The sequence below is a fragment of the Ambystoma mexicanum genome, chromosome 3q, assembly GCF_040938575.1.
Source record: "Ambystoma mexicanum isolate Mex_15411 chromosome 3q, UKY_AmexF1_1, whole genome shotgun sequence".
Taxonomy (NCBI): Eukaryota; Metazoa; Chordata; class Amphibia; order Caudata; family Ambystomatidae; genus Ambystoma; species Ambystoma mexicanum.
The window spans coordinates 626071615-626086923 of record NC_090926.1 but is presented as its reverse complement, the minus strand read 5'-3'; the positions used below and the strand labels follow the sequence as shown (position 1 = coordinate 626086923).

General features: G+C 44.6%; 1 protein-coding gene across 4 annotated transcripts in view; it reads left to right on the top strand.

Annotated features, from left to right (window-relative positions):
• SHISA6 (shisa family member 6) overlaps positions 1–15309 on the top strand; it is a 1483380-nt gene that overhangs the window by 978444 nt on the left and 489627 nt on the right. The window lies entirely within an intron of this gene.

Here is a 15309-nt window from a genome sequence, read left to right as displayed (position 1 = left end):
AGAATGCCTGGTTTTAAAAATGAATGTTTGTAGTTGGAAGCTCTCAAATTGTGTTTTATAATGTTGTATTTATTATGATGTTCTAATGGTATTTTAATGGTGTATTGTTAATGGAAAAATCCGAAACACAATGTTAATTTATTGCTAAAATTCCACAAATGCAATTCCTATAGTCTACTGTTGATAACCACCAGGGCTGTCCACCTAAGGTCTAGCTTCAAACAGATTGATTTGCTGTTAATGTTTCACTTTCGACATTACTGAATGCAATGATGCTGACCGGATACAGCTTAGTGGAAACCTGAGCAAACAATGTCTGGTGTTAGCAGATCCAGGTTAATAATTGGCTGATAATCCAGCTAGAATTCGTTTCATTATACACAGAATTCTAAGACCTATGTTTAAGGAATGTTTAAGGAATGATGGCCCATTTAAAGTATAATTAAATTTGCATTTAAAAATGAGTTCCCTTATAAAACTAAAATCATACCAGTTGCAAATAAGCCGGAACAAACGTGTAAAGCTGAGACTCTCTTCATTCAGAGTAAATCAAATTCAAATTGCCTGTTATTAACTAATTCTTCAAACTATTACTATTCATAACCTACTCCATATGCTACACATTTATGCTGCATATATAGACCTGTGTGGTGGGCCAGGGGATTTCAGACATCTATGTTTACTTAATGTATCATATTTCTATGATTAGATATAAGAGGAAACTGATTTCGAAATTGATATTGCTGTTGTTATTGGGACCATGGAGTCACACCCAGCCCACACCACCAAGTACTGCTCCTCATAAGGTGAACTCCCTTCACAGTTACTGCCATCACTGGGGCACACACTCCATGGCCAACTGGATCACCCTCGTTTGTGTGTGGAGACAAAGGTCTTGCACAACTTGCTCAACCACCAGCAATGGAAAGTAATGATGGTTGAAATCACACAAGTGTGTGAAATCCCGTAAAATTTCCTAAGATCACAGAAGCCATCTTAATGGAATCAGCTCAGCTAGAAATGCCAAGCCCATTTGAGCGCAATAGCTCAGAGTTAGAACTTGAAAGCTGTACTAGCATTTCAAGAAGCCCTGGGTATAATTATACTTGCCTAACCGCACCGTATCCATCCACCTGAGCCAGAAACCAGATTATGCCGCAGCCATTCCCTGAGCCGGAATCCAGCAAAACCTTGCAACAGGAAGAAAGAACAAATTAAGGATGTAAGACAGAGATCAGTAATTCGAAGACAGTAATCAGAACAAAGGGTGAGCGGGACAGCATTGCCTAGTAAGGACTCAATGGTATTTGCAGCTAACGCCACCAGCAATCTGTGTGAACTCACTTCCTCCAATCCTAAAAGGAAGGAGAGGACACAGTGACATTTACAGAAAGGACATTGTGAGACATTGTACAAAGAGCATAGAAACAGAACAAAATCGGATGAAACTAAGGAGCTCAAAGGAGCAGAAACAGATCACATGGAAGCGTATGCAGAAAGCGATAGAAGCCAACTGCAGCAGGACTGGGTCGTCGGTCCAGTGCCAGACCTGGCAGAAGCAGCATTCTGCATCCTTCCCAAGCACTACAGTGAATTGAATACCCTGGGGTCCTCAGAAAACAGGGAGGGGACAAACACAATCAGGGTGTCTTCAGGGCATCTCTGCAAGACCCAGGCAGGTAAGCGTTACAATTCCTCAGATCAAATTGGCATCCACCTTTTTCATATTCAGAAATATGAAAATCGGATGACGATTGCAGGGTGTGTTAAGGTGGAAGTATTGACTGTCAGATAAGACAATGGAATAACTTGACCAATTAAAACTGTGAAATAATCATGATATGCGTTTCCTTGTTTATTTGTTTGTTTGTATAGCACACAAAAACCTGAGGTATCTAGGCGCTTAAACTTAAGAGATTACTTACAGTGCTTAGGGTTACAGAAAGGGAAGTGTAATAGGTGAATTACCATATCATGGAATGTACAAAAGTAATACAACATGTGCAGAGTGCAAAAGAGAAGTACATGGTGATCACATCCATAGGGCCTGACCCCATGTTACAGGGCGGCAGCAACACACAGATGCAAAGTCAAGTCAGTGAGCAAATTCTTGGAGCTTACCCCATGTTGCAGGGCAGCAGCAGCACACAGACGTAAAGTCAGATCAGTGGGCAAATACATAGTACGTACCCCAAGTTACAGGGCGACAGCAGCATACAGATTTGCAAGTCAAACGATAGGCAAATACATGGTGCCTAACCAAGTTGCAAGGCGACAGCAGTCACAGATGTGAAAATCCAATCAGTGGGTAAAAACATATTGCATGCCCCATGTTGCAAGGCGACAGCAGCACACAGATGCAAAAGTCCAATCAGTGGGCAAATACGTGGTGCCTACCCCATGTTGCAGGGCGGCAGCAGTGCACAGATACGAAAGTCCAAAAATAGGCAAATACATGGTGCCAAGACCATGTTGCAGGGCGTGTTGGAATATCACACATTCTAAAACATGGAAACACACAGGGAATAGCAAACTCTGACTCTGCAATTAAAATCTGCAGGAAAGGAAAATTCCTGTTCCAAAAGAACGATTTAATCAGAGAGACAAACTGAAGTGCTGACATTCCATAAGGGCTGCTTTAGGGAGAATTCCTGATCCAGGCAGAGAAGTAGTTCTAAATTCATGGATGCAGATCATAAGGGGGCTTGATGACTGGGAGAATTCCAATCAGACAGGGTCTATGCTAATCACAGAAACTGAAAGGATACATTCAAATTGAGTATGTGAATTCCCCAAATGAAATGATATGTGCTCTCTAGAACCATTTTGTTGTGCTATGTTCCAAAAGGGGGTAGTCTGGAAAGGGTGCTACTAACATTCACTTGTGTTGCAATGGATATAAACAGTGCATTCTCACTGCATGCATAATCAAGTGAAATGGCATTTCAATCTGACTCAGAGTGATGCAGATAGCATTTGTATGGAGCCTGTGCACAGCTCTTTGCAAATAACAATCTCACTAAATTATACCCAGAGCATTTTCAATGTTATTTATTTATTTTATGTATATGTGTATTTGTATAGTGCACCAAACCCATAGGCATCATGGTGCTGTTGCAGACAAAGTTATATTATAAGAGTACTCGTAATACCACAGGTCCTCCAAGTGATACAGTAATATACAAAATGGACTTTGGTAGATGAGGTTGGAAATATATTATTATTAACAACTACAGAAGTATTCCAAAATAAAATGTATTAGGAAAAATATTTTTAAATTTGTCAACGTTGTTTGCTCATAGAGCACACCAATCTATATACACCAGACAATGGCCCTCATTCCGAGTATTGGGGTAGCCATGGAGCAATTTGCTCCATGGCTGCCTCCCATACTGGTACCGCCTCCGGTGTTGTTCAGTGGGGACTTACCGGTCCATTCCGACCCTGGAGGGACCGGTAAGTCCCCATTGAACAAACCATTCCCCATTCCCATTGTGACCTATAGGGCTCAATGGGAATGGGGAGGGCGCAAATAATGGGCTTGTGAATGGAAAGCCTGTTATTTGCGCCCTGGTCTCTTAGCGGGACCCGTAAGGGACGTGTGGTCCGACCACACGTCCCTTACGGTTCCCGCTAAGGGACCTCGGAATTGGGCGGTAGGGGATTACCGGCACCGGTCTCCTTACCGGTGCCCGGTATCCCCTACCGCCCAACTCAGAATGAGGTCCAATGTCAGATTCATTCCACCATGCATACATAATCTTCTTATTCATACACATCCAATGATACGTTTAAACAAAAAAAACGGTTATTCAGGACCCTTCATAAAACACACGTTAGTGTATCATTTCATTACACCTATATCAACTGCCAGTATATATTTCAGTTTAATAGCAGCTCAGTTTATTAACAGAATCTACATGTTTCAGTCGTAACAGGGGGGCTTTTCAAAATTAGCCTTATGTTTCTCAACCTTCTTCAGGATATGGGTAGATCTTCAATATTGCCTAACCCAGATAACACAATCAAGTGGAAGATGTCTTCTAAACACAAACAAACAGTACATAACATATTACTATCCAAACTCTTAATTTATTAGACACAGATCAATTGCGTGTATAAGTCTTTGTTTATTATACTAGTTGACACTCATCTCCAAGTACACTTTATGGTGGTAGTGTCAACTCTGGAACTAATCCTCAATTCCGAGAAGCCTGAACACGAGAGGGGAAACACACACTCAGTGAGCTGGGAACTCTCTCTCGCTATGGGTCAAATTTTTGGCTCTAGGAAACAAGGTATGACGGATTGACTCTACTCGATCAAATTACTTTTTTACTAGAGCAGAGTCCATTTCTCACATTCTTTTAGTCGGTCGCCATCACAAGTCACCATTTGGCTAGTTTTGCACACGTACATCACATACTGATTATCTTGTTCCAATTGCCTATAAGGAAAAATATGAAGGCCACAATTTTAAAAGCCCTGAGGACACATAGGTCAAGGCATTTTCACAATTAAATTATTGAGTCACTTGACAAATCTCATGTCAGGGGAGTAGGAAGTAAAAAACTCACCAAAATGCTGGTCTAAATCCTGATTTCCGGTGTGTCCAACTCTCTTACTGGCGCAACAATCGCCTACTGCAGAACATTATTTTCAGTTTTCTTCATTCCCGAGTTTTCAGCTTCTGATAGAGTGAAAGACCAAGTTATCAACCATGCAATGGTGTGTCATCTCATTACATTGATGTCATCCAAAGTGCATATTTAGCCTGGGGTGGGGCATTCCATGTATGTGCTATTCCTTGATTCCTTGAATGTATACGCATAGCCGTAAAAACTTGCTTATCTATTCCTTCATACCCGTTAGCTCTCATATTGCCGGATACTAGCAAAACGTGAGCGATCATCATCAGGTTTTACTAAACCCGTTTGACATTGGGGTTTCCCTCGAGTTATACTCCTTGTGCCCAATCACCTTGCCCCATGGTCCGGGCCGTGGGTTACGCTCTCCATTAAATACGAAGCTGCGCAAAGTATAGCTTACCCTACAGTGGTTTGTTACATGACGGGCATACTTGAAGCAACGCCACGGACGTGGCGAGCGCTGACAGGCACTTCATTATTTTATCTCGAACAGAGATTATCTCCAAATGAACATAATGCTCCGGCAAATCCTTTGCAGACAGACATAGGTTAGAAAAGGAACAATGCAAACACAGAGTGACGGCGATAAACAAGGCATGTACAAGTTCAATTACAGTGGAAGAAGTCACACAGGGTTATTGTGGCACAAGTAAAAATGGGTTACTGTATCCCAGTGCAAACGGTAGGAGGGATATGTTAATGTTAATTGTCTAGTGAGAACAGCTAGGTTTTAAGTTTTTTCCTGAAGGACCATTAGGAGGTATCAGCTCTAAATTGGGCAGGTAGGTAATTCCAGTGTTTGGCTGCTACTAGAGGAAAGCTATGTCCTCCCGATTTTAGACATTTCAATTTGGGTGTCAGAAGCATGTTCGCCTGGGATGTTCTAGTTGGTTTATTTGGTTGCATTTTGTTACATTTCTTGGTGTGGTATTTCGGGGCATTATTAGCTAAATGTTTGTGATGGTGAGACATTTAAAGTGGAAGTGGATTCTTTCACAAATGGGGAGCCAGTGGGCGTTCCTTCTGGAAGTTGAGATGTGGTATTTTTTTCTGGATATTTATTGCTGCTCTGAGAGCGTTATTTTTGTTAACTTGAAGTTTCTTTAAATTACTGGAGGAGGTTCCGGCAAAGAGGGCATTGCAATAGTCGTGTCTTGGTAGAATAAGGCCTCTGGATAAGGTCAGTCAATAGGAACCGTCTGCTGGCATTGATTAATTTAGTGGTGTAGGCTGAGGAAGAGGCTATTGCGCTGACCTGCTTGGTTAGAGTTAGGAAAGCTTCTAGGTATACATCCAAGGTTTTTACAGCTTTGGAGATAGGAATGGAGTTTCCTTCTACCATGGGAGAAGCGTAGGATTTCTCCAATTTGTTTAGCCGGTTGTGGGAACCAACCAGTAAGAGCTCTGTCTTATCATCATTGAGACAGAGGGCATGCGTGGCCATCCATGCGTGGATGATTTGGTAGATGGAGTTAAGAGCCCTAGAGTCAGTGTCATCGTTGCCAGTGATGGGAATGAGAATGTGGGTATCATTTGCATAGTTATTGTAAAGGATACCCATGGTGTCAAGGATGTCAAATAGAGGCTTGCCAAAAATATTGTAAAGTGTGGGAGAGATGCGGGAGCATTGGGGACACCACAGGTAACTGGCGCCGGGTCTGCTGATGCTGAGGGAGAGGAAACTCTCATTGTTCTGATGGACAATAATGATTTGATCCAGGTTATTGCCTTAGGTGAAAGGTGAGCTGCTGATGCCAGGTGAAGGCATAATGTTACATGATCCACCGGGTTGTAGGCGGCCGAGCCGAGAGGTGAAGAAGAGGAGAAGGGCAAGTTTGCCTTTGTCAATCTATTTGTCTATTTGAATCTTTAGATCAAAGAGAGCTGATTCAGTTCCATGGCCAGGCCAGGAGCTAGATTGGCCAAGGATATTGTTAGATTCTAAATGTGTTTGAATCTGCACATAAGCTGCTCTATCCAAAATGTTCAATATGAATGGGACAGTTGTGATGGCGCAATAATTTGTTGGGATGCCAGGGTCAAGAGTCGTTTTTTTAAAAGCAGGAGGACCCAGGCCTCTTTGAGATTAGTGGGGACCATACTAGTGGTGAAGGAAGAGTTGACAATGGCCGAAACATATGGAGCTAGTTCAGCACCGCAGTCTTTGATGACCGAAGCCGGACATATGTGGCCTTGGCATCTGGATGGTTTGAGACAATTGATGATTTTCTTCACTTCCAGATCGGATACCCAAGCAAATTCAAATGGTTGGGGAGTGCAGTTTTGAGACGCTTGGTTGAGTGGAGTTAGCATGTCTGAGAGCATGAGTTTGTCTTTTATTAATTGGATTTTCATAAGGAGTGTTCCTTATTTATCCAAGAGTGCATTTTGAATGTTAGTGCACCAGGTATAGTCTTTGTCACAAATGGTTGGTGGAACAGTTGGGGTATCTTGTTCATACAGAATGGCTAAAATCTCTTGATTTGGCATTATTAATTCTGTCATTATAGCATTCTTTCTTTGCTTGGCAAATGGCTAGCTTATGTTATTTGGAAAGGGATGTGAATAGGACTTTGTTAGAGTATGATGGGTCCTCTCTCCATAATGTTTCTGCTGCATGATTCGTTGAGTGTAGGGTTTTCAGGTTGGCCATGAACCATGTGTTTAGGTGAGCTAAAGGTTTAGGCTTATGCTCTCATGGTGCAGCAAGTTTGTCGATGGCTTGAAGTAGGGTGTGATTACAGAGGGTGACCAGATCAGTTGGGTCATGAGGCAGTAGATCAGGAGTGGTGAGAGGCAACAATAGCGGGAGGATGGTGGCATAGGGAATGTTACGTGATTCCCTAGTTAGAGTGGCTGGGTGGATTGGAGGAGCTTGTGTTAAGGGATTATGCACAGGAATGGCAAAAGAAATAATGTTATGATCTGACCAAGGGCATGGTAGGTTGGTTAGTATCTTGGGATTGCTGTTACATTCTGCTAGCCAGTCAATTGTCTGACCTTTAATGTGTGTGGGTTCACAGATTTAGTGATTAAAGCCCAAGGCACTTAGGGGTTTTGCAAGGGACAGAGCATGAGAGGCTGCTTGGTCCTTAAGGCCGAGGTTGAAATCACCAAGGATAACAATTCTGGAAAGAGGTTTGGTTTCTACAAATATAATTGAAACTATGTCATCCTAGAACGTGAGAGCAGGTTCTAGTGGCCTGTATATAAGGTGCAAGGTCAGTGTGGCTGTGTGGGAGAGGGTTAATTTGATGGATAGTAGTTTGCCTGATTGAATGGCTGAGTTGTTTGTTTCATGAATGGCTAGTGTTTCCTTTGTAATGAACACTAATCCTCCCCCCTTGGAAGTTAGGCTGTCTTTCCTATAGATGGTACAGATTTCAAGGTTTTCCAGAGATAGTGTAGGCCCTGATGCTAGGTGTAGCCATGTTTCTGTGATGGCCAAAATATCAAGGTGGTTGATTACAATTAGGTCATGGATATTGAGTACATGTTCAGGCAGTGATCTGGCATTAATTAAAGCTCACTTAAGCTCTACAAGGGGTGCAGATATGTCTGTTGAGCCCTTGATGAGTTTGGTTTTGGCGGTGTGTTGTCTAGTATTTGCCAGTTTAGCCAGGGACGATATTGGGCTTTTAAGTTTCGGGCATGCCCCTAGGTTGTTCATGTCATAAGCTGACTGCTGTGTGTGAGTTTGGGATGCTTTGTTTGCACATGATAGGGGACTCCTAAGACATTGGTAGCAGTACTTTGGTGGTAGCAGGAAGTAGTATATTGGCTCCTAAGACATTGCTCAAAGTGGTAATACATTGGTATGAGGCAGTACAGTGGCAACTTTGTCAGAAATAGCAGAAGGAGGTAATACATTGGCTCCTAAAACATTGCTCAAGGTTTTGAGAAATACATTGGTATGAGGCAATACAGTGTCAGCTTTGACCGGTGTGGCCAAGGGCAGGGAGGCATAGGCTGTGGTCAGGCTAGCCTGAGGCCAATAGGCCTTAAAGCATTGGTCACATATGTGCAAGATAGCGAAGTGTCGACAAGGTTAGCAAGGTAAGTAGTGTAACTTTCTGACTCTAGAGGATAAAATGTGTTCAATGGTGGCAGGCTGGAGTAGCTTGAGGTCTTTGAATACCCAGCCGCAAGCCAGGAACCTAGATGATTATTTCTGATGATTGTAGGCATAGGTAGTGCGTGGGCATGGTTATATTTCTCGAAGCGTGTATGCAAATGCATGTTTCTGGTGATTGTAGGACAGGGTTTCCACCTCCCGGTCATGTTGTGATGGCAGTCTTTGTACAGAGATGCTGCAGAGACGTTGCAACACATTGGGAGTGCACTCGGCAGGAAGAAGGATGGCCGGATATGGGAGGATTAAGGGAGGGAGCCTGACATGGTAAGTCTTTTGTATGGGATATGCGTAGGGATTATCAGCAGCGTGTAGAAGTAATGCTGCAGTGGTGAGGCCTCGATGGGTGCTGGGTGGGAGAGCTTGAGGCAGGGCCTGCATATTATGGTTGCTGGAGTGAGGGGATTTTGGCAGTCATAAGCTCACAGGCAAGGGCCTGCAAATGGACAGGGTGCTTACTTTTCCCTTCAGCTTTAGTGCAGGTGCCATACCTGGAGGAAGTGCAGCCAAAATTGGAAGAGCGAGGCATTTCAGAGATTCCTAATTGTTGTAGACTGTAGCTGGAGGCACAGGTTGCCGAATACATTTAAGTTTTACAGACAGTAGTCGGCAGTGGACGGCGGTCCCAGCAGAGACCGGCAGAATCTTGACTGGACCATTCCTGTTCAAGGGAGCGCCTCGTCCAATCATCTGTTTGCCCGTGCTCCGTTGGTGGAAAAGTAGTGGAACAAATACATGCCACTGTGGCAGCCATTTTAGTGAGTTCAACACGGTCTGTAAAGGCTGTAGGTCCTGGTCCATGTGGCTGTAGGTCCTTGGTGGGGGCGCATCAAAGTTGCCATGGATAGTGACCCGGCCAAACCGGAAGAGACTTTGCTGAACCATTCCCTTGGCCTCAGGTGATGGCCTTGTGGGATGGCTGCCAATGCCTGCCGAGTGGGTTCCGGATCCTGTTCATGGGAGCACCTCGACCAATCAGCTGATTTCCAGTGCTGCATTGGTCGAGAAGTAGTGGAGCGACTACCTGCCGCTGTGGCAGTCATATTAGTGAGTACAGCATAGTCTCTAAAGGCTGTAGGTCCTGGTCCATGTGGCGATGTCTGGGATGCGCAGATGGGTCCTTGGTTGGGGCGCATCAAAGGGGCCATGGATAGTGACCCGGCCATACTGGCAGAGACTTTGCTGGACCATTCCCTTTGCCTTAGGTGATGACCTTATGGGATGGCCATCAACGCCTGCTGGCTGGGTTCTAGATCCTATTCAGGGGAGCACCTCAGCCAATCAGCTGATTTCCGGCGCTACATTGATCGAGAAGTAGTGGGGCAAATACATGCCACTGCGGCGCCCATCTTAGCGAGTACAGCATGGTCTGTAAAGGCTGTAGGTTCTGGTCCATGTGGCGATGTCTGGTGTGTGCAGATGGGTCGTTGGTAGGGGCACATCAAAGGGGTCATGGATAGTGACCTGGCCAGACCGGCAGAGACTTTGCTGGACCATTCCTTTGGCCTCAGGTGATGGCCTCGTGGGATGACTGGCAATGCCTGCCAGATGGGTTCCAGATCCTGTTCATGGGAGCACCTCAACCAATCAGCTGATTGCCATTGCTGCATTTGTTAAGAAGTAGTGGAGTGAATTTCTGCCGCTGTGGCAGCCATCTTAGTAAGAACAGCACCGTCTCTAAATGCTGTAGGTCCTGGTCCATGTGGCGATGACTGGGGTGTGCAGATGGATCCTAGGTGGGGACACATCAAAGGAGCCATGGATAGTGACCCGGCCAGACCGGCAGAGACTTTGCTGGACCATTACCTTGGCCTTAGGTGATGACCTTGCGGGATAGCCGGCAACACCTACTGGCTGGGTTCTGAATCCTGTTCAAGGGAGCACCTCGGCCAATCAGCTGACTGTCGACACTGTGTTGCTCTAGAAGTAGTTGAGCAAATACATGCTGTTGCAGTGGCCATTTTAGTGAGTACAGCACAGTCTGTAAAGGCTGTAGATCCTGGTCCATATGGCGATGTGTGGGCTGCACAGATGAGTCCTTGGTAGGGGCACATCAACAAGGCCATGGATCGTGATCCGCCCAGACCGGCAGAGACTTTGCTGGACCATTCCCTTGGCATTAGGTGATTGCCTTGTGGGATGTCCGGCAACGCCTGCCGGCTGGGTTTCGTCCTGTTCAACAGAGCGCCTCGGCCATTCAGCTGATTGCTGGTGCTGCGTTGGTCGAGAAGTAGTGGAGTGAATACATGATGCTGCACGGCCACTTCAGTGAGCACAGCATGGTCTGTAAAGGCTGCAGGTCCTGGTCCGTGTGCCGATGGCTGGGGTGCACAGATGGGTCCTTGGTGGGGGCCCATCAAAGGGACCATGGATAGTGACCCAGCCAGATCCGAGAGACTTTTCTGAACCATTTCCTTCACATTGTGCTATGATACTGTGACAGAATGGATTCTGGAAATGCAGGAGTACAAGGGAAAGCAGGGACACAATGGCTTACTTAGCCCTCACATTTCTACAAACCAAAACACAACGCAATCATACAATTAAACAGGGACAGATAAGAGACATACCTCCTTCGCCTTTTGTTGTAACATGGGCCCAAGTCCGGGTATACTCCTAAGAAGGGTGTGAAGGTGAACCAGCAGTAACCCAAACAACACCGTATCACAGTCCAAAAATGAAGGGAATGTCCAATCAAGGTTCTGTACAGATATGAACACTTTAATAAAAAACATAAAAACACGCCACCTACAAGAGGAATAAAAGAGATTATTTTACAACAACCCCCGCTCCTCAAAGGAAAGAACAAAAGAAATGTGAAATGACGGCATAAAGTAGCACTTAGCAAGCACCGCCCACCTGGTGCCTTCCTGCTTGCCGCTCTTTTCCCTACTTAAGGAGTCCTCCAGCCTCTTTTTCTTTGCAGCTGGGGAGCAGGTGTAAGTGGATCTAGGTCACCTGGCCTAAGCCCTGCCCACCTGGTGCCTTCCTGGTTGCCGCTCTTTTTCACCACTTAGCAAGCCCTGCCCACCTGGTGTCTTCCTGCTTGCCGCTCTTTTCACCACTTAGCAAGCCCCGCCCACCTGGTGCCTTCCTGCTTGCCGCTCTTTTCCCTACTTAAGGAGCCTTCCAACCTCTTTTCCTTTACAGCTGGGAAGCAGGTGCAAGTGGATCTAGGTCACCTGGCCTAAGCCCCGCTCACCTAGTTCCTTCCTGGTTGCCACTCTTTTTCACCACTTAGCAAGCCCCGCCCACCTTGTGCCCTCCTGCATGCCTCTGTTTTCTCTACTTAAGGAGCTCTCCAGCCTCTTTTCCTTTGCAGTTGGGGAGCAGGAGTATGAAGGCCTGCAAATGGCAAAGAGAGAACCCTATGACCCTATTAGCACAAGCACATTTTTATTTTCCATTTCAAACCTATCCCAATTTCAAAAAACTTTACCACATTTATCCAGGTCATGATATTATGCCATGACCCGAACAATCTGGCCACTGCCCATGCCCGCAGGCTATACCTCAGTCACCAAAGGTATATCACAATTTTTTGTACCTATATCATTACACTTGTCAAAAAAATAAAACACTGACACATTTGCAAAACCATGCTTTCAGGTCCTTTCCAATGCTCCTTGCACCAGTTTGCTGGAAATCCTCCCATGTTTTATTTTGTTAAAAGTGTCAAAATGTACGTACATACAATAGTCATATAACTTAGCCCTCACTTGACAAAATCCATTCAGACGCTGCACAAACATTCAAGGTTGGGTCTCTAATCTTTCTAAAAACTTTGTGTCCACATTCGTCAAAGGGCAACAAAGTTATAAGCCATCAAGAAATGTTGAGACCCCATCTCTAATTTAGCCCCCTCTTGACAAAATCCCACCACTCTTTGCAAAACATTTAGATTATAGTTCTAAAATCTGTTTGCAAGTTTTTGTGCGGATCGATCAAATGGCACCACATTTGTAAGCCTTTACAAAATGTTAGGACCCCCTCTTATTGTGTTCCCTCTTAACAAAACAGCACCACACATTTCAAAGCTATTCAGAATCAGGTCTAGAATTAAATTCCAGAATTTCATGCAGTTTCATTGAGTGGCGCCAAAGTTAAGAGCTATCCAAAAACTGCTTTCCACCAACCCTGTAATGCACAAATAAGCATAGAGGCCCCATAACATCTAATATGTTTGCGAACATCACAGGACTGCCCTGGACTGTTCGTGGACATCGGAGAAGTAAAAAGCTATTCCTTTTACTTTTTAAGGCCATATCCCATCCTCATCACCCCTCAACTCCCCAACGATTGTATCATTAGTTTGACAAGTGCAATGTTGTCTTTTTCAATATCTTTTTACTCCGATATCCGCGGACCTCACATCGTCCTCTCGACCATTCGGAGACCTGTCCATAGAGGGCACAGGGAAGTAAGTCCGCTGACCGAACACAGAAATCACTCATTTCTTTTTACCAACTTTTTGGTCATTTAAAAAAAAAATGACTGGACGGGTTTACACCAAATTAAAAAAAATCACGCATTTGGACCAAGCTGCCGCTCCTGCCCCAAATTTGGTGAAAATCCTTCCTGCGATTTGGGCTGTAGACATGAACACCACACATTTTTGGACCTGCCCTGTAACCACACCCCCCTTTGACAAAACCTCACCAAACTTTGCAGGATCAATCCGACCGAACGATATACTCTTTTTGAAAAGTTGTGTGAGGATTCGTTCAGTGGGAGCTACGTTATACGCCACCCTAAAAGTGCTGTTCCTATGGGTTCAGCAATTTAACCATAACTACAGGGCATCTACTGCAGGCCTTGTAATAAAACAGAAAATCTGTTTGTTCTTTATACAATTCCACACTGTTGAACCAAGCTGCACTAGATATTGCATAGATACCAGTTAGGATCCTCCTGACATTACAGACTACATGACATTTTGACAACCCACCCCTTTCCCTCGATTTCAGTCCTTTCACACATGAGACGGTTGCCTGAAATGAGCGAAACATCAATGCCGTTGTAGAAGGATTGGACAATACTCAATGCGAGGAACTAAACTCAAAGGTCCTTATGGGACATTGAAAACCATGTTTTAATGCCCTAGGGTGCACCCTTTCTGAGATATTTGCACCACCATGCCCCCACAATGCATTGCACTGCACCAGGGTGAGGTGACAGGTGGGGAAAGCACTTTGAAGGTCCCAGTATGCTGCAGCACGCCAACTCTGATCTCCCCTACACTTCTGCTCTGCGATATGTCAGCCAGACACATACGCCCATCCTCAGTGCAGTAATTTCCGAGTGCAAAGCACATCAAGCGATAAGCGATTCAGAACAACGACCAACAGGATCATTGATTTTCATTAATTGTTAAGAATATTATCTTGTCTGTTTACAGAACCTGTACCGGGTACGGGCAATTTTTGCTAGTTCGTATATATTTGTACATGCAGCAGTTCCTAAACCGAAATTGCATAGATACAAACTTTGCACCCACAGATATGGCACCAGCAATCAATATGCAAGGAAAGTGGGGGTTTTATTCATCAGTCAAAGCCTGTGATCCATTTTGATCACAAGCACCTTCGCCCTCAGTTTTCTTTTGCTGTTTCTACATCCACCTCTACATGCCTTCCCCCAAACACCATCCCACTCCACTCGCTGAGCCTCATACCATTTACCTTCTCTCCGAGCCAGCATTGCAGACTGTCCGCCATCTCTGCTTCTCATTAAAAGCTGCCATTGAGATGGACGCGAGGCTCAGGAAGGGGTCCCGGCAACCATTTCCATTACAGCCACCTTATTTGCAGTTGTGTACATTGTGGGCAAACCAGATTGCATGTTTGCCATGGGCCATGTTTTTTTCCAAATAAAAATGTCCCATTCCCACCCGGTCATTTCCCAGGGGTGCACTACACGGTAATGACCTGCGGCCCTCATTAAATTGCTGCACTTTGCCCAGACATATTAAAATATGTGGCAGGCTAGTAACATCTGGAACTGTCCACTGAACTTGACATTATACGTAAATGTAAAAAGGAAAAATTAGGTTGCCACTGATAGACAGAGGAGATTCCTTTTGTCCGGATCTATTGTGGGTGCCTCAGGAATCGAGTTGCAAAACAAAGTCACAGGGAACACACTACCTTATGTGAAATTTACTGTACTCCTCCGGCTGAATGAAAGTTGGAACATATTTTGAGTTATACTGAAATTCGCTGGCAGTATGGTTGTGTTGGGGTTATCCATTGCTATATATTGACTTGTTTCACTACGATATAATGACCCATGACATACAATCCCACCCCATAATTCTGGGGACAGGAAACAGGATAATATAATATTTTGTTTTATTAAAGAAAAATCTATGCAAAGGTGGTCACCAAGCGTTATGCAGGAGAAGTCACTAGAATCTTCATTAGGCTGTGGTATGGATGTCTCTACTGTTTTTTGTGAGAAACAGTCATTTGGCAAGGGTGTGAAGCCCTGGCTTCTTTTATCTTTAATACATAACATGATCCATGTAAT